Genomic DNA, 20,710 nt, shown 5'->3' on the forward strand with positions numbered 1-20,710 from the left:
ATGGCTCAGTTGGTAAAGTGCTTGCAGTGCAGGCATAACCCAGTTTTGCAGTCCTAGTATCCATGTAAACATCTGATGTAGCAGCACATGTATGTAATACCCTCCCCATCCCTTTAAAGATTTATCACCTGTGTTCAGCAGGAAGAAGTTGTTGAGAGTCATCATCCTGGCCCCTTGGGTTTGGGTGTCTGGTTATGGTTATTTTATACATTATTCTCACAGGCGCTATTGTCTCGCCAGCAAGAACACTCGCGTGAGAAACCGGATCCTTCTGCAGCAACTTTATTACACCAGTTTCAACATGAAGAGGAAGACCCCAAGCACCAAAAAGGTGCTGCTTATATACACCTTAGTGTGGCCTGTCCACACCTGATTGGCTGCTCTCCCAGAGCCTCATCACCACACCCGGGGATGGGCAGTGACTTGGCACGAATTTACTCTTGCACCTGCGCACATTACTTGTTTACCAGTTAGGCACAGCGGAGGCTCATGATGGCAATTGCTCACGGCTCTCCACACATTATAGATAGGTTGTCATTTAAAAGAATAACTTAGAAATGGTTACTATGAAAGGGAGAGCTGTTTTCTTCACTAGTGTAGTCACAGACAAGTTGCTCGTGTTCCTATAACCCCTTACTCATGGTCACATAACAATATTGCAGTAAATTGGTAAGCCACTCTGAGCTCCCAGAGGGTGGACGTGTGCTTCTCAGCATAAACAAACAAACAAGCAAAATCTTTCAGCAATGTGATTGTAATGCATTCATTAATGGATGAAAATATGGGCACCCCAATAAAGTTTTGAAATGTGAGAGCCAGAAGAAACTAGTTGAGCCTCTTGCTGGATGATACTATATCACAGACATTAAAAATAGCATGTTTAGCTAGGTGTGGTGGCACATGTCTCGATCACAGCATTTGTGAAGCAGAAGCAGGAAGATCCTGAGTTCAGCACCATTCTGAGCCACATAGTAATTTCTAAGCCAGCATGAGCAACATGGGACCCTGGGTCATAAAATAAAACAACCCAAATAAATACAGGATGCTGTAGCTATGGTGATTTGTAAGACTAGTAAATAAACAATTATAAAGAAACACATATATGTGCACACACATACACACATGTGTGTATATAAATATCAATATATCAATATTACATATCAATATTATTAATATTATCAAATATATACATATACATATATGTATACACACATATACATATATATATATGTATATAATATTGATAAAGGAGGCTCCACAAAGGACTTTAGTCCATAAGTCCATACATGTGGATAACATAGCATACAGTTAATGGTAGCGGAGGAGAAAAAATATTGGAACAAAAAGAAGCATGAAGTAGTGACTAGAGATGTGGTGGAAGGGCAGGGGGATGGGACTAGGATGGAAGAAAGGGACAGAGTTTAGGGTGGTAACACAGGCAGGAGAGTAGCCCCATAGTCAGGAAGAGAAGGCAGGAGAATTTAGAACCCCAGCCTGGAGCTTGGCAACATGAGTCCCAGAAAAACTAGTGCTGACTAGTGGGGCAGACCCAGGAGGCTTCCACACTAGGGCTAAAGCCTGCAGTGCCTTTGTTGCCCCCCAAGACACTGTTGATCATTGCTGTTGTCTCCAGCACCCCTGGGTTCAGTTTCTATTTTCCCATTCACTGCCAATGAAATTTAATTTCTTCTCTTCTCTTTTCTCTTCTCTTCTCTTCTCTTCTCTTCTCTTCTCTTCTCTTCTCTTCTCTTCTCTTCTTCTCTTTCTCTCTTTCTCTTTCTTCCTCTTCCTCTTCTCTTCCTCCCCTCCCCTTCCCTCCCCTCCCCTCTTCTTTTCATTTTTAACATTTATTTATTTGTAAGTACACTGTGGCTGTCTTCAGACACTCCAGAAGAGCGTGCCAGATCTTGTTGTGGATGGTTGTGAGCCACCATGTGGTTGCTGGAATTTGAACTCAGGACCTTCAGAAGAGCAGTCAGTGCTCTTAACCAGCCCCCAAAATCTAATTTATCATTCCAGCCCATTTCCTTGTGTGTAAAATGAGACTAGTAGTGTTTATTTCACAGAGTTGCTTCGAGAGATTAACGTCTACAGAGAGCCCTTGGAAAATATGGCAAGGGGTCGTTTCTGTGGAATTGTGAGTTAATGCTCTCTACTGTTATTGTAATCAAGATCCTTCCACAGATGGCTATGGGGACCATGGAGAAGCGTCTCAACACCTGATGGGGAAGATCGATGGTCTTAATTCTCTGGAGAGAATGGCCACTCTGTAAGCTTGCTGACTACTAGTATCAGAGGTAAGGCTGAGGTGAACTTTTGGGAATCCGTTCGAGCCAAAAAATAGTATTAGGTGTGGGAGAAGAGGGGATTAACAAAGAAAGCAGCCTGTTCGTAGAATAGCAAGAGTTAATTGTTGAAACGAATTTAGCTTAAGAGTATTTCCAGGTGCTTCAAAGTAAAATAGAAGAAATTATACTTATCAAGTCTGGGAGAGTGTAACAGGAAGTGGGAAGGCAGGAGGGACTTTGCAAAGCAAGCCACAGCTGGATTCATAACCATCCGACTGATTGAGCTGAGAGACTAGTCCAGGTGGCTCTGAGACAGGTCAGAAGCCCGAAGAATGCTGGGTATTACTGAATAGGTTGGGGAGTTGGGCAGAGAGGGTAAGCACAGGCCAAAGCTTTCTGAGTCACACAGATTGACAGTGGGGGAACTTTCAAATGAAAGTGGCTTTCAAACTGAAGAGAAGCAAATATCCCAAGAAGGGCGATGGTAGAAGGTAAAAACCAAAGAACAGGCTGAGCTGTGACGATTGTGGCTGAACCCAGACATGGAACCTTCCCAGAAGACAGATTCACTCAGAATGTAAAATGAACTATACACAGAGAGAGAGAAGCCATTGGCTTGGTCAGCCAATGGCCACCTGGGTCTCTACATTCTCCTGACACAGTTGGTCCAGCTTAGGAGCTCAGATGCTCAGGGGAGACCCAGACAGATGAAATTGTGAGGTCCCTTGGGGTAAGGCAATTCAGGAATGTGGTGGAAGGCTATCCCTCCTTGATCCCTAGGCAACAGTGTTGGGAGGCGGGGCCAAATGGAAGGTGTTAGGTCACAAAGACTCATTGTGAACTGATGCTACTACAAGAAAAGCATTGGGGTAGCTGTCATACACATCCTTTTCTTCTTTGGAAGAGGAAAGACTCCACAGTAAAGGCTCCACAGTACCTTGGAACCAGAGACTGAATTGACCAGTGTTTTTATCTTCGATTTCGCTGTCTTTGTCACTGTAAGGAATGTTGTTTCTAAGCTACTTAGTCTCAGATATTTTGTTATGGTAGAATGAAACACTCTCCGACAACAGACATGATGACAGAATTCTTAACAGTAGACTAAGCTGACCTCGTCAAACTCACAGAGATTTGCCTGTCTCTCCCTCCCAAGTTCTGGGATTAAAGGTGTGTGCCACCATTGCCCTGCTGTCAGTCTTATAATATTGCTTGAAATAAAAACTTTCCTCTATTCAGGTATCTGGAACAAAGGCTCCATCTCCTCCCCTCCTGCATGCGCAAGTATGACTCCCTTCCCAGTCTTCCCATGCTCCTGCCTTGATGTGTGGCCTAAGCCAGAATACCTTCAGTTAGTGAGTTCAACATGGAGGTATATCAAAGAAGACTAACCTTGTATGAAAACAGAAAGACGCAAACACCCACCAGTGTGAGGGGAGGGAGTGGAAGGCCAGCTCTGAAATCCTGTGATTCTCACTCCACTGAGTCTCTCAAAGCTCAGGTATCTGCTGCGCCCACCTCGGCCAGCAAGGAAGACAAAACACGGTTGGATTCTTCTCAACAGCCTTTATTGCAGGAACGCCTGATGCTACTACAGGGACCTCGGGTACCCAGGGAGGTATGCTTATATACTCTCAGCCCCCATCCACTCACAGCAGGCCACGTCACCTCACCAGGCACTCAGCGTCAGCCAATCAGGGTGGCAGGGGCACGTCTCCACCAAATATGGACTTGTTTACACTGCCAGCATCATGGTGCACCTGCGCAGCTCTCACAATGGTCGTGGCTTATTTTCAGGTGTATGAGGAAGTCAGGTGCAAGTCATAAGACTTAGCTGCAGTCCTGGGCGCCATCTTGGGACTGCTGCCACACCCGCTCCTCACGGGTATCTTCCCCTCAAATGGGCTGTTTAGGTTCACTTGATGAGTGGATTTCACTGGCTATGGGTTTTGTGGCAATCAATGTGTAAGACAGGAAAACCACTGCCATGAAAGTCAGCAAGGGAACAGGTGAAGACTCCCACAGAAACCCAGTAAGGGATAGGGTGAAGACTCCCACATAGCTCCCTTATTGGCCCCCTTGCTTTGGACTCACACTTTTAGTCATTATTCCCGCAGAGACAACTGTTTGTGTCCTTTATTTCCTCCTGTGCTCAAGAACAAAAGCAGCTACAGTAGAAAGGTCAGGTGAAGATCTCTGTGAAACCAACCCTCAACTTCATTATTCCTTTCCTGCTTTTCAGGCCATAGCCAGACATCCTCAAAAGTGACTCGGGGGAACAAATGTTTCCTTAATGACTCTGTGTACCTCAGGGAACTGGACTGCCTGACGTTTCTTTTGTCTTAAATTACAAAACCATTGTATTCTTTTAATAGCAAACTGCTCAGTTTCAAGTTTCTTAAATATGGACCAGATATATTGTGTTATTGTGTGTGTGTGTTGTTGTTGTTATTGTAATATGTCTTCTTCTTCTTCTTCTTCTTCTTCTTCTTCTTCTTCTTCTTCTTCTTCTTCTTCTTCTTCTTCTTCTTCTTCTTCATCTTCCTGGAAGAAAATACATCTTAAATTAAGGGTCTTGTAGCTTTGGCTTATTTGTATAAGTAATGAAGTTTGTTGGCTGTGTATAGCTCTAACATACTTTCAAAAACCGGAATCTGTGAGGATATACCTGGAGAGACAGCTCAGCAGTTAAAAGCACTGGTTCTTCCAGAAGTCCCTGGGTCTCATTCCAGGACTTACCTGACAATTCACAAGCATATTCAATTCCAGTTGAAAAGGATTCACTGCCCTCTTGTGGTCACCAAGAGTGCCAGGCACACACATGGTACAGAGACATACATGTAGGCCAAACATCTACATACATAAAAAATGTTTAAATATTGCAGCGTGTGCAACATCACTATTGGTATTAACAGCTGCCCAGCCTAGCAATGTACAGCTCAGAGCATTCTGCCACAGCTGCCTGCTTAGTCTGTAAGTCTGGGCATTAGGATCGGATGCCAACAAAACCATTGCTGGCAGCTGATCATGTCGAGTATTCAGCTAAGAATGGGCCAGATGCTGAGATAACTGGGTAGACCATGCTAGAACATATAGCTTGTCTCATTTATCCCACTAAATTAAAAGATGCCCAGCAAAAAGTGGAAATGTTTCCTGGGGGTCAAGGTCATGGTATAGGGCTGAGCTCAGCCATGGAGGGCATTTGCTTCCTGTAAGATCCTGGATTTGTCTCTAATAGTGGAAAAGAATTAATGGTTTGCATGCCACTTTGCTGGGGCTTCCTCTTTTCTGCCTGGTCTAGAGAGCCCAACCCTAATCTTCTGAGGAATGTCATGTAATCCTTGACAAAATTACAAGCTCACCTTCCTGGAATGACTCTCCATGCAAATGAGGTATCCCCCACCCCAGCCTTAAAGCTTAGCTAGGGAAAATTCACTCTAAGAAGAACCTCTTCTTAATCTCCAAGGTGTGTGTGTGTGTGTGTGTGTGTGTGTGTGTATAATGAGAGCTGTCTTCTAAAAGAGCTGCAACCCTGAAGCTGCAATGTAACACTGAAATCTTTGGAGGAGGCTTGTCCCCCTCCCCTCACCCCTCTACCCCTGCCCCCAGCATTCACTGACAGACCAAGATCCTACTGACCCACCTGTTCAGACTTCCTTTCATCCTTTCCCACCTGGAGTGCATCAGGGCCTGGGCACCCCAAGGAAGAGTTGGAACTCAGAACTTGGCTCTGCTCCATCCTCCCCGCTGGTGTGCAGCAGCACCTGGACACCCCAAGGGAAGACACAAAAAAACAGAGCCATATATAGGAGAAGGTGTCTGCCTCCCTACCTGTCTGCTATGCACATGAGCAAATGGCAGGGAACATGTGACTGCATTGGGGGCATTAGTGAAACAGCAAGTGAATGTCTGCAACAAGGTAAAATGCTAGGCACAGCTAAGAAAAAAAAGGGGGAAATGACTTCTATTGGTATTGAAATGGGGATAGAAGTTTATTCAGTCCAGAAAAGAGCAGGCTGTGCCAGATATACCCATGTCCTGAAATAGCTGGATATGAAGAGGTCACCTATGCTAGGACAGGTCTCAGCTCTGATGCAACTGGAGGGACCTTGATGCGTTTGTCATTACCTAAGATCCTGAAACTGCTTGGGTACAGCTATGTGTATGTGTGTGCATGTGCCTGCATATTCTGCACAGGGATATGTCTGAGTATGCACACATGAATGTGTATATATACACATGTTTACATATTGAGGCATATGTTATATATGTACACATGCCTGTGTATGTGTGTGCGTGTATGTATGTATGTATGTGTATATATGTATGTGCCTCTGTACGCATGTGTATGTATGTATATAGAAACCGTAGAGACATCATAATTGCTTTACTAGTTATTTTTCTCTTTTGTGTGTGCACCCTCGTGCATGACCTATGTGTGTGCCTGTGTGAGCACAGATTGTGAATCAGGTCACAGGACAATCTTGGCAGTTGAGCCTCACCTTCCACTTAGACACAGGGTCTCTGTGCCCGGCTAGTTGGCTTTGGAGCTTTCCGGAATTCTTCTACTCCCACCCTCCCCAGGCAAACATTGTCACTCCAGGCTTTGCTATTTTTTATGCCCCCCCCCCCGTCCTCCCCATTCCCTCTGCCCCTCGGTCGGTCCCTCCCTCCCTCTTGTGCACTCCCTCTTGTCCCCTCAATCCTCTGGGATTGAACTGGGGAGTAAACACTTTACTGATCAAGCCCTCTCTTCAGCCCTTCCTTTGGGCTTTTGTGTGTGCGCGCGCGCTCTTCTGTCTCAGGGCTCTTTTTTCCCCCCCTTTCCTATCGTAGCTACTGCTTTTGCTTTCCTGGGACTAAGCCCTTACCGTGTGCTGAGTTTACCATTCAATTTAGAAATTGTTGGTAGAAATATATTCCAAACTTAAAAAACAACAAACAAACAAACAAACAAACAAACAAAAAACAGCTCAAGTGACAAACGAATCGCAGAATTGTCGCTGGATTCCGGTGAGCTGGGTGGGGCTCCCACAATCCCTCAGGCATCAGGTTTTTCTCTGCTGCTAAGCAGCTTCCTTCCTCCCTGCTTTCTCTGAGCTCCTGTATCTGCCCCCTTGTGGCGGCAAGAGGCATCACAGTTCCAACCTTAAATGTCCTGCCACTCTTCCCAGGATCCTCTTTAAACTGAAACCAAGTTTGGAAACTGCACAATTAGGTGCGTCTATGGGCCAGGGTGGGCGGTTACCCGGGGGTATGGTGTGGTGGTGGTGGTGAGAAGAAGTAATGGGGAGGGAGTGGGGGTAGAGACTGTGTGTGTGTGTGTGGGGGGGAGGGCGGAGGGCAGAGTTTGGTATGTAAATGGATATATAAATGAATAAGAAAAAAAAGTTTGGAACCTGAGTCTCCAGGGATCATGAATCCAACTGAGAACTCATCTCTAAGCACACGAGAGCAAATGATCTCACTGGCTCAGCCTTAAGGTATGGATCCTTCTTGGAGCAGATGTCTGGCAGGTGGGGGTGGGGTGGGGTGGGGGACTGTTACTAAGAAACAGTCCCTGGTAATGGTGTCTGTCATCCCAACTCTTTCATCAGTAGGCCATTTACCCAATCCTCGTGACTACTGGGACGATGTCTGTCCTGTTCTTTAACGTAACACTCATTTCTTGCATATAGTTAGTAAAAAGATACTTTTAAAGAGAATGTGTAGAACCAGTTGCCAATGTCTCCCAATTTAACCTTACATCTTTTGTGATGATCATAAAATGGTGGTGGTAGGTATCTTGAAATTACCTGTATAAACTTTTAGACTGAAAACTTTACAGGGCTCCTCTGCCACCTCACATGACTCCATATAAAATGTGATTCTTTGAATAGTCGGTCAGCCTCGTTGCAGCCTGACTTTTTGCCTTTCCCCCCTTGCAGTGTTTGTGTTCTGTGAATCCAGCTTCTGAGACTTTCCTCCCAGCCTCTCAAAATGCCAATATCTAATCATGGCCAATCAGCAGTGACAACTTCCTTAGGCATCCAAGGTGCTGGGAATTGAACTCAGAGCCCGAGTGACCTTCCCAGAATGCAACAGCACAAAGTATGATGAATGCTGATTCCTTAGAGCCTATATTGCAAGTTTTGAGAGATTAAATAATTGGAAGGTCAGTAAAATACTATGATCTTCCTACTGCCAAAAAGCAACATAAGATGTCACCATGTATAATACTAAAAAGTATAATGACACCACTAAAAACATACTAATGATAAGAAGAAAGAATTTAAAACTTTTGGGTAAACATCCCCCTCGCTAGGGTTGGAGGCCTGGGAAGAGCCACCCAGCTCCGCTAGCTTGCTGAGCTGTCTTGCAAGTTTCTTTGGTGTGATGTTGGAGCACGCTCCTGTCACCAAGCCAATTGAGACTTCAGTGGCCACAGGAAGCCCCAGCTGTGCCAGATATACCTATGTCCTGAAATAACTGGATATGAAGAGGCCACCTATGCTAGGACAGGTCTCAGCTCTGATGCAACTGGAGGGACCTTGATGAATTTGTCATTATCTAAGATCCTGAAACTGTTTGGGTACAGCTATGTGTATGTGTGTGCATGTGCCTGCATATACTGCACAGGGATATGTCTGAGTAGGCACGTATGAATGTATTGCACATATTACTGCATGTATCTGTCACATGCCTGTGGATGTGCAATTATATGTGCTTGTGCATGTGCACAGTGTATGTGTGAATGTGAATACACTGTGTATACAGTTCTCTGTGTATGAGTATCTGTGGACACTTGAGTGTATAAGTGGATATGTGTGCACATGAACATGTGAGTATGTATATATAGCTACGTGTGTTAGGGACATGTGAGTGTAATTGTGTATATGTCCATGTGTTTACGCTTGTATGTGCATTGGAGTGTTCATGTATTTGTCTATGGGTATGTGCATGTTGTCTCTGAGGACATGTGGATCTGTCTCTCCTGGAATAATTTGGTTATAAATGAAGGTCTAGAGTTGCAATAAAGTTATGTAACTATAACTTTGTCACACAATATACTGATGACATTAATGTTTGTACAGGAAAAGCTGCTGAAATGTATGGGAAAAATATATCATACATTATAGATAATTTAGAGATATAAAATTATAATTAATATATGAAAATAATTTATAATTATATAAGCATATAATGATAACCAATATATATATTTAAATCTATTTATTTCATTCTATGCATACTGTGTGTATGCTCAGCATGTGTCCTGAAATGAGTTATGGGTGCTTGTGGGCTACCAAGTCGGTACTGGGATCTAAACCAAGGTCTTTTGCAAGATCAACATGTGGTTTTTTGCTGAGCCATCTCTCTCACCCCATGAAAGGCACCTTTAAAACTTTTTTAAAAATTAAATGCCATTGCAAATTTAAATTTTATTATAATTGTTTGTATACAACTGTACTCTCTGCGGCTAGCAGACAGCTTGCAGGAGTCATTTCTCTCCTTCTTCCATGTGGGTCCCAGGGATCAAACACATAATTAGACTTGAGAGCAAGCACATTTCCCTGATGACCCTAAAGTCCATCTTTAATGCACTGCTCAGTAATAAGCTCTACTGTCATGTACAAAGAGATTTATACTCTTCCCTCCTCCCTCCAAGTCTACTGGATAGACTGATACCCTTTAAACCTGTATTTTACACATATATTCCATATTTGAGTGTACATGTGCTTATTATGTATGTTGTAAAAACGTTTTAAGGTCATTAAGTATTTTAAAAGTCATGGCATTGGTTTAGGTGATTGTGAAGTGTTCTGCATCTTTCCTAACAAATCTCTTATTGTGGTCTTCATCCTTACTTCATGTCTTTAGTTGAATTGAGCATCCCTCTGATAAATACACTAACCTTTTGGTGCATTTGTTTTGAAGACATAGTTCTGCAAACTTTAGAAGTTTAAGCCAGCAGTGTCTCTCATGACTCCTGGTGCTTTGTTAGCTTTGGTTTGTGAATGGATTCATTTGAATACGTGTTGAATACGTGCCTCGGAGGGGCACAAAATGTAAGCTGCCCATCTTTACTGCTGCTTAGCTTTTTGCAGGCTTTGGGACCCTCTGGAGGGCTAGCTAGCTAGGACTCTGGTTAGACTCTCTTCTGGGTGAGTCTCTGCAGCACAAGCCGCTGAACGCTAGATGGCAGTGTTTCATAGCATTTAAAGTCGGCTTTGCCAAGGACACAGAATGGCTAACAATAGTTTAGTGACCGAATATACATCGATTGCACTAAAACTTAGAAGCGAGACAATGGAGAGAAGGTCATATAACTTTTGTCTATGAAGCATGTTTATTTAAGGCAGCGACTGGAGGAGTTCCACGTTGGCCTCAGTTGTCCCGGACATGTCCCTAGGACAAAGGTCGGTATTACAGGATGCAGGAGTTTGCTGCCTATGCAGCTTGAAAGATAGAAACAATTTCCCACCTACCAACGTCTTGTTTTAGCTCTTATGCAAGCGCATTTTTTCCTCTATTTTTTTTTTTCAGGTCAATTTGGCAGCGGGCTACTCCCAATTTCCCTCCTTTTCACCAACTACATCTCTCCAAGACATGTGATGATGATGATGATGAATTTTTTAAAAATAATCTCCAAGTTCGTTTTGGTATGTTAGACTGCAGATTCTTATTTGAGGACAGGATTGGTGGTATATCTGATGGGTTATTCTATCTCAGCTCGCAGCTTCCTCGGTGTGTTAAAGGAATACTTCAGATGGGATAGCTGGGTAAGAGTGTAATAACTATTTGGGGAATGGCCAAGCCAAGCAAATTCTAACAGAATTTTGTTCACTTGCAAATGCCATTTGTTGTGAAAAATATTAAAAAACGACCTTCAGGCTTCCTGCGCTACTGCTGGCCACTCTCTGTTCCGCCAGGCTGCTCTCAGCCTGCCAACTCTTCAGTGGGACCAGAGCTCCTGAGTTCCCTTCACTGACATGACAGCCCCATGCAAAGACCATCCACCCTACTGTCAGCCGCCACAACACCCAGCAACCCGGCAGAAACAAAACTCTCGATGACCAGCAGGCTTTGGCAATTCTCTGCCCCGGCTGCCTGGCTGGCCATGCACTGGAGGACCTGGCGAACAATGGTCAATCTGTTATTATCTTGTGGAGACTGACTCAGAACTCCAAAACCTCTCCACCCAGCTTGCTAGGTTCCCACTGGTGGGTTGTTACCATGCCAGCCCCATGCTTCAAAGCCCCCACAGCTTTTGTGGTGCACATTAGGCAAACCCACACTTTGCCACTGTACCTTTCTCTTTGGAACCCAGTTGAATCTCAGAGAGATGAAAAACACCACACAAACTTAGCTCAGAAACAATGGTAACTCAATCCCTGGGTGCGACAACTAAAACCTAATCTTGTAAGCCTTATTAAACCTAAGTTTAATCCTGACAGATCCGCCATGATATTGGGAAACTCTAGCAGCTATATCTTGCTCTTTCACTATCCCTGTTCCCCCAAAACCTTTAACTCTCTCCTCCTCCTTCTCCTCCTCGGTCCAACACGGAAGTCCTGTCTACTCGCCCAGTGATTGGCTCCTTTATTCACTAGGGGATTGGTTCACAAGAAGTCACCTGAATACGTGATTCACTCCTTGTCTGCAGCCCCTCTCAGGAGAATGGAATTAGCATCAAAATATAAACAGCACCAGGCCCATCCACAACAGCCACTACTTTTTTTCCACCCCCCCAAGATTAAGCTCAAGTCAAATGCTGCTTGCTCAGTGCAGCTTTTCTTGGTCCCTCTTGAGTTCAGGGATAGTAACATCTCCATTGTTTCAAAACTACTTGTTGAGTGTTGTCTGTCTTTGAAGTACACCACAGACAAGAGAAAACACGCTTCCTGTCACTCAGCACCGAGTGGGACATCATTTGATGACAATCAAGGACAAGTGCGGGTGTTTCACATTTCAGAACCTGAACACTTTTTACAGAACTTACATCAAACTAACTGAGAAGCAACAAAGATGAGGAGCCAGAGAGATGAATGGGGAAAGGTAAGAGAGGGTGGAGAAGCAGCGTTTGTGCCTTCAGGGCGGGGATAGAACCGAGGGTGTAAAGTGCTGGGGAGTGTAAATGTGGCTGATGCCTACTGGATATCGGCATGAACTGAGGCTGCAGGGATACCAGCAGCCTGCTGCTCTACTGTGGGCTCGGAGTTTAAAGGAACATAAGAAAACGATGGAATAGTTTTCCTTAGAGAAGACCACTCATTTTGGAAATCATGCGAAGAATGGTTCCTGGTATGGGAGAGGGAGGCTGATGGGGAAGGCAAGCAATATTCAGATAAATGATTTTGGTGATGGTGGTGATGTTGAGATGTGTTGATATCAGGATGTGAAGACGTAAGAGCAGAGGAACAGATGTTAGGAACTATATGAGGATGAGACTGGGGTTGTGAATAGCCAAAGGAGGCTTCAAGTTCCTGACTTCAGTAAGCAGCTCATTTTATTGTCTGGAAAAGAAACAGGCAAGGTACAAAATCATGAAGTCAGTTTTGGATAATGGGGCACTGATCTACCTGGGGAGTATTCAAATAGAATTGTCAACATTTAGGTCAGGAGTCCAGAAGTGTGTTTTAGACAATGAGCTAGGACAGTGGCCCTCAGCTTATGATCCTGGGGCCAACTGTACCTCCCCCTAGGAACTTGTTAGGAATGTAAATCCCCAGTCTCCATTCCAGCGCTAGTGAATCAGGTGGGGGAAGGGAAGTGAGGCCCCTTTGCTTTGGTTCCTTGGGGGATTCTGGTTTGTGGTGCACTTTGAAGGCTACGAGAATCTATCTTTAACACTTTGGAGATTTGTAGAGCAGGATGAACAAATTTAGAATCCAGGTATTGGTAAGAGTGATAACACTGTGTGTGTATGCAGTCATGGAAGCCAACCAAGAGGGAGGTTCACCATGTGGAAGACTACCCAGAAGTCAAATGAAACACAGAGAGGTGTCCACTGGCTTTGCAGTTGACAGCTATCAGCCATATCAGCCTGAAGGAGCAGAGGGGCATGTATCTCAAAGCATTTGGATTAAACAATAAACAGAAGACAGAGAAGTGTGACTGATATATTTCTCATTGATAAGCTTAGAATACAGAATGAAAGATGGGCAGTAGTTGACAGGGGATGCAAGGTGGAATTGTGTGTGTGTGTGAAAAGTGCACACATTGCACACACAGAACTCAAATTTAAGAACTCAGAGGCCACAAGAATGGAGAGCAACTGTGCTTGAACTCTGTCTTTTTCCAGTAGCTCAGCCTTCTGACCATAGCTTTGCCAGCCCAAGCCTGCTTAACACAGGATGCTGGAGAACAAGCCCACTTGTGACAACTCCCCTTCTCAGGGATCCAGCAAGTGGCTGGTGACATTGTCTCACCTGAGCCCTTCACCTGAGAGGTTTCTATTCTTGCCCTAGGAAGCTGATAAGACTCAGGCTCCGGTCCTTGCTTCTAGCTCCAGGCTTCCATGTAACTAGCTTAAAGGAGTAACTGCAGTATCAGCCTTCTCAGGACTGATTCAACCAGTGTCTAGGTCTTGTCCAATCAGAGAAGATGTGTGCTCAGTGTATAGGATGACCCAGCTCCAGTGCAGTGCCCCCAGGTCAGTCTGAACACACCCTGTCATTCTTTGAAAACACTTCTCATTGCATGCATTCACTGTGCGTGGTACAGTGTTAAATGCAGACACTTTCATACGCGTGAAGATATCTTCCATGCTTCCTGTTCTCTTCCTTCTCCTCATCTCTGTTAGTCGTTTTTCTCTCAGACAGTTTCCACTCTCATGTTGGGTATACATACATGAATTTTTGGATATAAACTCTGGAACCACATAATAAGAATATAGGATATTTGTCTTTCTGAGGCTGGCTTAATTCACCTAATACAAATAACTCTAGTTACATTCACTTTTTTCCTGTAAATGACATAAACTTTATTATTCTTTGTAGCTGAAAAAAATATATTATCTATCTTTATATATTTATATCTATTATTTCTACCATATATATGACAAATAAAATATGATATATCCATATCCCTATCTGTCTGTCTGTTTATTTATCTATCTATCTATTTTATTCCCTCACTTTTTTTAGAGAGACTCCTGTCTCTGACAACTGTTATGTCTCTACAAACCTGCTGATCTGTCTTTATTGGAGACTCAGCAAAAACAAACAAATAAAAACAAACAAACAAAAAAAACCAAATGATACACCGAGGTAGGATAACTACTAAGAGTCCTTTGAAAATTGTGGGCAGCACTAATGGAAAACAAGGCAATTAAGCTCCCCAGATGAGCATCCTTTCAGATCTTAGAGCTGAAGGGAAGAGCAGGGAGGCAGGGGGAAGCTAGGAGACACTGGAGAGAACTGAGGCCACATCATGAAAGGTCTCATGTGATAGGTTCTTCAGAGGACAGTAGCCCTGGTCCAAGCCAAGGCCAGCCTACAAGGGAGTCAGGTCACATAGACTGTAATTGGCTCATGTGTTCACATTTGCTCTCCCAGGGCTGAGAAGTCAGCAGGCAAAGGAGGTTGGAGGATGTGGCCCACAGGAAGACAGAAAGGCAGAGATGACATCTGGAAGCAGCAACAGAAGGTTCCTCAGTACAAGAAGGCCTGTCACCTCTGGCCCACCAGTTTCTCAGTTTTATAGACTGGTTAAACCAGGAAATAGACTCTGAGGAGACTGCCTCAGATCAGAGCATCCGATATCAGGTACTTAAGCAATAAATATCTGTGAAAGGAAGAGAAGGAAGTACAGCTGACCACAAAAGGTGAGCGGTAACACCCTACCACAAAAGCCCCTCAGCTAATCTCCTGGGAGCCATGGGTCTGGGCTGACTCTTTAGAATTCTCTGGAGCTGAGGTCTAAGAATTTTGTTGGCCAGTCATTCATGTAGACTGAATATTTAAACTTATTATTACATCGGTTCCTGATGTTTTCCTATCTTCTGTGTAGTTGCTTAAGTCTCTTTTGGAAGAGACTGGGACATTTATTCTTGGTAAATGTACTGCATTCTTCCTCCTGGAGGACTGGTGTCTCCTTCATCAGTAGCTTCTCGATGTAGAGCCTGGCTCAGATCTGGAGACTGGAAGACAGCCTTCCGACTCTTGGTTAGCTAGCTTGGGTTTCCTCTGGTGATACAGCTAGAATATCGTTGTGGACTGGCATCTGGCGCTCTCTCAGGGAGCTGTTCTTGAGTGACCATGTCCATAGGTCTGGCTCTCTCTTGTCTGTACTTTCTTGTCACCAATTACAATAATTTATATGCCTTCTTCTTGGTAAGTGCTGGGCAACATGGCCTCCACCATTCCAAAGATGAAGACTGCTTTTGGTATTGGTAAGCCTTAGGGATCAATTGTTGCACTAGGCTATGGCCTATGTGGAGATACCATGACCAAGCTATTGCCCATTGAGCTAGAAGTTTCTTATTGCTTTGTTATCATATAGCCTTCCTATGAAACAGAGCATCCTGTTAGATTTTCTGGCTCTACATTCCCATTTTGATAGTCCCATCTTCATACTTTTACATCTCTCCTGCCATTGCCTTATGGTAATTATGATGTTATTTCACTGTGGGCCCATAACCATGTTCATGTTCTAAGAAGGTATCTTAGTCACATATCTGCACCGTTTCCAAGGTTTCCTTGCCAAGGTATCAAGTGCTGTGTCATAACAAATTGCTCTCAATTTCATAAGTGTTTATTCAAATTTGTTTTATCCATCTTGGTCTAGAACATTCAAAACCTTGTCCTATTTCTAGGTTTCTGGCCACTTCCACATCATGCAGTTAGTTCGGGGTAAACTCCCCTCTTTATTTCACCATGTTCTCAACTGAGTTATGCTGTGACTTAACAATATTTATCGACCAAGTGGGAAGGAAGGATCAGGGGCAAATCCTGAGAGGGCATATGTTCCATTGTGTGAACAGGATTTTCTACCGTGGTCCTTAAGCAAACTGAGTGACACCCCATAACTGAGGGGTTGAGCCACGTTCGTAGACACAGGATTGCATGGGTCTGGAGACTCGAGATCTTGTAGTTCGTTAGCCTGATGTCCCTGTCCCGTGTGTCTGCATCCTGTTCTTTTCTAGTCCATACTTTGATTGTGGGGTAGCAGAGTTTTCTTCCTTGGCTTTCATCTTCTGTGGACACTGCTTGTTCCACTGCGGGGTTCACAGCTTTTTCTGCTCTTCTTCCGAGGCGATAAGAATCTATTTTGCCACCAAGTATTTTGCCTTTTATATTTAGCCATTGTCAATTTATTCATCTCAGCTTTTTGTGATTTCTTTTCTAGGGCATCAACAGATGGCAGTAGCTACCGAATTCTGCTGTCCTTATGGTAGCTATTTCCTCAAAATCTATGCATCCCAGCCACTTTAGTTCCAGAAACTATGCTGTTCCCTGGGGGCAGAAAGTAACAGACATTGTTCAAATGCTTCTCAGACCTACTCTGTATCCCAGGTGCTGTTCCAGGTGCTCGGGGCAGAGTCATCCACGTAGCATACAGAAAGTACTGTACTCAAGAGTCACTGATACAGCAGAGAGGCACTGTCCTCACTCTGCGCACAGTCCTAGACTTCTCACCCTTAAAGGCAGGAGAGCTTGTCAGAAATTCTCACCTTGGCATTTCTGCCATTGGCATCTCTTCTTGGACTGAGGGCTTGCAAAGTGATCCCCCCTGGAAAGCTGGTTGTAAGGTGAGAGAGAGGAGTACAGAGGCTTATTAAAGGCTTATTAAAGGATGCTTTTGGTAATGGCCTTGAGATTGTTCCTTGTGGACAAAATGGAGAGAGGGGAAGAAGGAGGAAGGGATTGGAGGGGATGTGAGTGAAACAGAGACAGAGAGACCCAAAGAGTCTCTGATGAGCTCTGATAATAGCATGGTTCTGCTGAGGCCTGTATGGACCTACACTGATCTGACTTTAGGTATGGGCTGTACTCAAGCGAGGTCTGGCTCTAGAGGACCTCCCTTCCCCACAGGTTATCCACTTTCTAGAGCAGGCTGGCAGCAGGACTTGTCCTTCGTTCCTGAGGGAGAATCTGGGTGGTGACGGGTCCACAGGGACATCTTCTCCATCCAAACATGCCCAACTCTAGGGTGGGCAAGCAAGCTGACTGGAGAAGGAGAAACAACATGGAATCAGAGGGGTGAGAAAGCTTGGGAGATGAGCCACATGGGGACAGTGCTTTCTGTATGAAGGGTACATACATAACTTTCTGTGTGATGGGTAAGCACGCTGTGCTCAGCACCATAGTGATCCCTGGCATGTGGAATGGGCTCTAGAAACATTTGAACAGACAGATCCTGACAGAGTGGGGAATGTGTTCCCACCCTTTTTAATGAGAGACTATTTCTTCTAAATAAGACATTAAAATTGACATATTATGGCCTTAATATTAAAATGATTGGATTTCGATGTTAGTTAATTAGTATTTATCAAGTAGTGCTAAACTGGAAAAATAATTGCTCTCTTTTCCTGAGACATACTTACATAAACAACAGTTTTGTTCCTAACTCACATTTTTTTTTTTTTGGATATGTATGTGTGTGCACATGTCTGTTTTCTTTCATAGATCTGGTGGCCCGCCCTCAATGGAAAACACTTACTTTGCCTAAGGTGTTAAAATATCTGAACTCTTTTTGGGGGAAGCTAAATAATAACATTGTGTAGTTAAAGGGAGGACACACACACACAAACCAGTATAGAACATGTTTTCTTGCTAGATATTGTCAAACTAATAAGAGTTTATAGCAAAAAAAAAAAATCACTCCAAAATACATTACTAAAGCCCAACCAAACCTATATATATACACACACACACACACACACACACACTGTTTTTCATTATTGCAACATTATAGATGGAAATACATACACATGTGAATATACATTATATAATAACATGTAACATTGAGTTTTGATAGTTTACAGATTTGTTCACTCACATTCTTGTGGAATTGAAAGTTTTAATGGACGGCAGGGTTCATAAGTGTAGTACGGGTGTGGCTCACACCTCTGGTCCATCTTTGTAAGGTAGGCAGAAATCATGCCTGGGGTCTAGGCATCTTAGCTGCCATTGTACAAAATGTCTCGGTGTGGTGTTGCAGTCCTGAGGGTGCTCATCACTACCTTGTAGCTGCCTTCCTACCCTCCGAAGAGTATTCTTTGCTGTTTTAGCTCTGTGAGTCCAGCGACAACCACACAGGTCACCCTTATGAGGACAGCTATCCTGGTCCACTGTCCCCACTCGATTACTTGGGTAAATGCATCTCTATGAAGTGAACTGTCGTCCAAGATTCCACTAGCAAAGAAATATGAAAATGTGGGCAGCCGCAGACAGTGTGCCTGGTGCCTCTGCTGTCTCAGGCTTTTAGAACATGTCTCAGGCTTTCGCATGTTCTGCCCTGGCTCACCCGACAGTTTCCCCCTCAAATACTCCATCCTGTGTCTGCGGCACCTTCTGGATGTTCCAGGACAATAGAATTTACTGTGTGTACTTACTTCTCACCCCCGCCCCTGTGTGTGTGTGTGTGTGTGTGTGTGATATGTGTATGTTTGTATACACTTTCAGTATAGGAGTTATTTTCCTTCTAAAATGGAAGCTTTGTTAGAGTTTAGCTACTTGGGGAATGATATAAGTCTTTATTGAAAATAGATTTTTTTCATACCATCTATTCTGATTGTGAATGCTCCCCCAACTCCTCTTATTTCCTCCCTATATCCCCGCCCACACAAATCCACACCTTTTTAAAATCTCTACTAGATTACAAATGAGCATTAAAAAATGAATTAAAAAAAACCTCAGAAAAGGACACAACAAACAGGAAAAAACAAAACAAAAAACAAACAAACAAACAAACAACAAAAAAACCAAACCAGACCCCAAGAAAAAGCACTAAAAGCCACATGCAGATGCTAAGATACATATATTCGCACACAACAGGAATCCCATTAGCAGCAAAATCAGAAGTCATAACATATAAGCAAAACATATAAGCACTCAAACTCAGTCTGGGCAGCACACTGCTTAGCACCGTGTGCACTCACTGGTTGAATAAGCAAATGCACACCCAGATGGAAGCTTAGGAAGTGGAGGGTGGGAAGGGACAGTCGGGTGCAAATAGCCATCTTATGGGATACAAATTTAGGCCACGTGGCTTGCTTCACAGTGGCTGGCTCCACAGACTGGATCTTCCAGGAGAGTTCTTTCCCCATGCCAGGGAGGAGATACTGTTGCTCCTGTTTGTAACCTTGGTGCTCTGTCCTCCGAATTAGAGTAGGAATTCCCTTTCTATCGTAGTCCATATGCACCATGGACAAGATGCCAAGCATCAGTGTTGGCTGTCATCCACCAGCCACCCCCAGCTGATTCACTGGCAATTTATAAATACCATTCAGTGCAGAATTTATCTTTTGCCTCCAACACTGGTAAAAGAACAGAAAAATTCTTGCTTGTTTCCCAGTGCCCCCATCAAATACCTTTAGAGCCTACTCATCCTACAGGTTCTGTTGGACACTTACAGCTGTGGGCATGCTTTCTCCCTCTGTTCCCCGTGAAATATTTCTACCAGGAGAACTATTTGCACTCATCTTGCAGGCTCCCCCCACCCCCTGCCCCAAGGTGTGCATGGCTCCCAAAGGATGCCTCCCACCTTTCCTGAGGGTCGAGTCCCCTGCCTGCCCAAGTTTACTCTAGGAGGCAAGAATTGGCTTTTCCAGGTCATGGAAAAGCTCTTTAAAAATACTGTGATCTAGAATAGGAATCCTCAAAGGGCTTCTAGGGGTCACATTCTCTGCACAGTTCACATCAGGCCACTGCTGGAATTCTACCAGCAGTGACAGAGTGGCGGCTGTGGGAGAGGCTGAGACGAGAAGCTCTTTTTTCTTCCACGGAAATGTTTCCCTCTCAGCATCTTTTAAGGGAGCGGTGCTGAGTCCGAGGTCTCCCCGGGCCTCCGTTTGTCTTCACTTCTAAGGACCTTATTGTGACACATGTCCTTTCAGATCTGACATGTAGGTGCCCAAGGGCCTTTCCTGCGGGATTCATCTGTGATGTGCAGGGCAGTTGTCCAGGTGATTTTTAGCTAGCTTCTATGTGGGTCAGGAAAGAAATGCTAGCCTCATATCTGCTCGGTTCTGCTTCGGGTCAAGCATGTCCACCAGTCCAGCAGTTCATTAGCGGACAGTTCTAGCATCTCCCCCGCCCCCCACCATCGGGTTGGGTTTTCTTGCTCAGTCTAAATGGAAAGCAGTTCTTCCCTCTTCCTGCATTATTTTAAATGAACATGAATTAGGATGACCTAGGCCCTTGGAGCCACACTAGGTTCCCTTTATTAGCTCTCCCTAATTCTAAGAAGCCGTTATTGGATAGACCAGTGCCGCCTGG

General features: G+C 44.2%; 1 long non-coding RNA gene across 1 annotated transcript; it reads right to left on the reverse strand.

The window, feature by feature from the left end:
- Positions 1-4,793: 4,793 nt before the first annotated feature.
- On the reverse strand, positions 4,794-7,316 carry LOC110306453. Its single transcript, XR_002379277.2, has 3 exons — positions 7,157-7,316; positions 5,929-6,049; positions 4,794-4,829 (listed from the first exon to the last, which is right to left on the reverse strand). It is a non-coding gene; the product is annotated as an uncharacterized LOC110306453 (long non-coding RNA).
- Between the last annotated feature and the right edge of the window lie 13,394 nt (positions 7,317-20,710).

Source organism: Mus caroli, chromosome 12 (assembly GCF_900094665.2).
Source record: "Mus caroli chromosome 12, CAROLI_EIJ_v1.1, whole genome shotgun sequence".
In the NCBI taxonomy this organism is placed as follows: domain Eukaryota; kingdom Metazoa; phylum Chordata; class Mammalia; order Rodentia; family Muridae; genus Mus; species Mus caroli.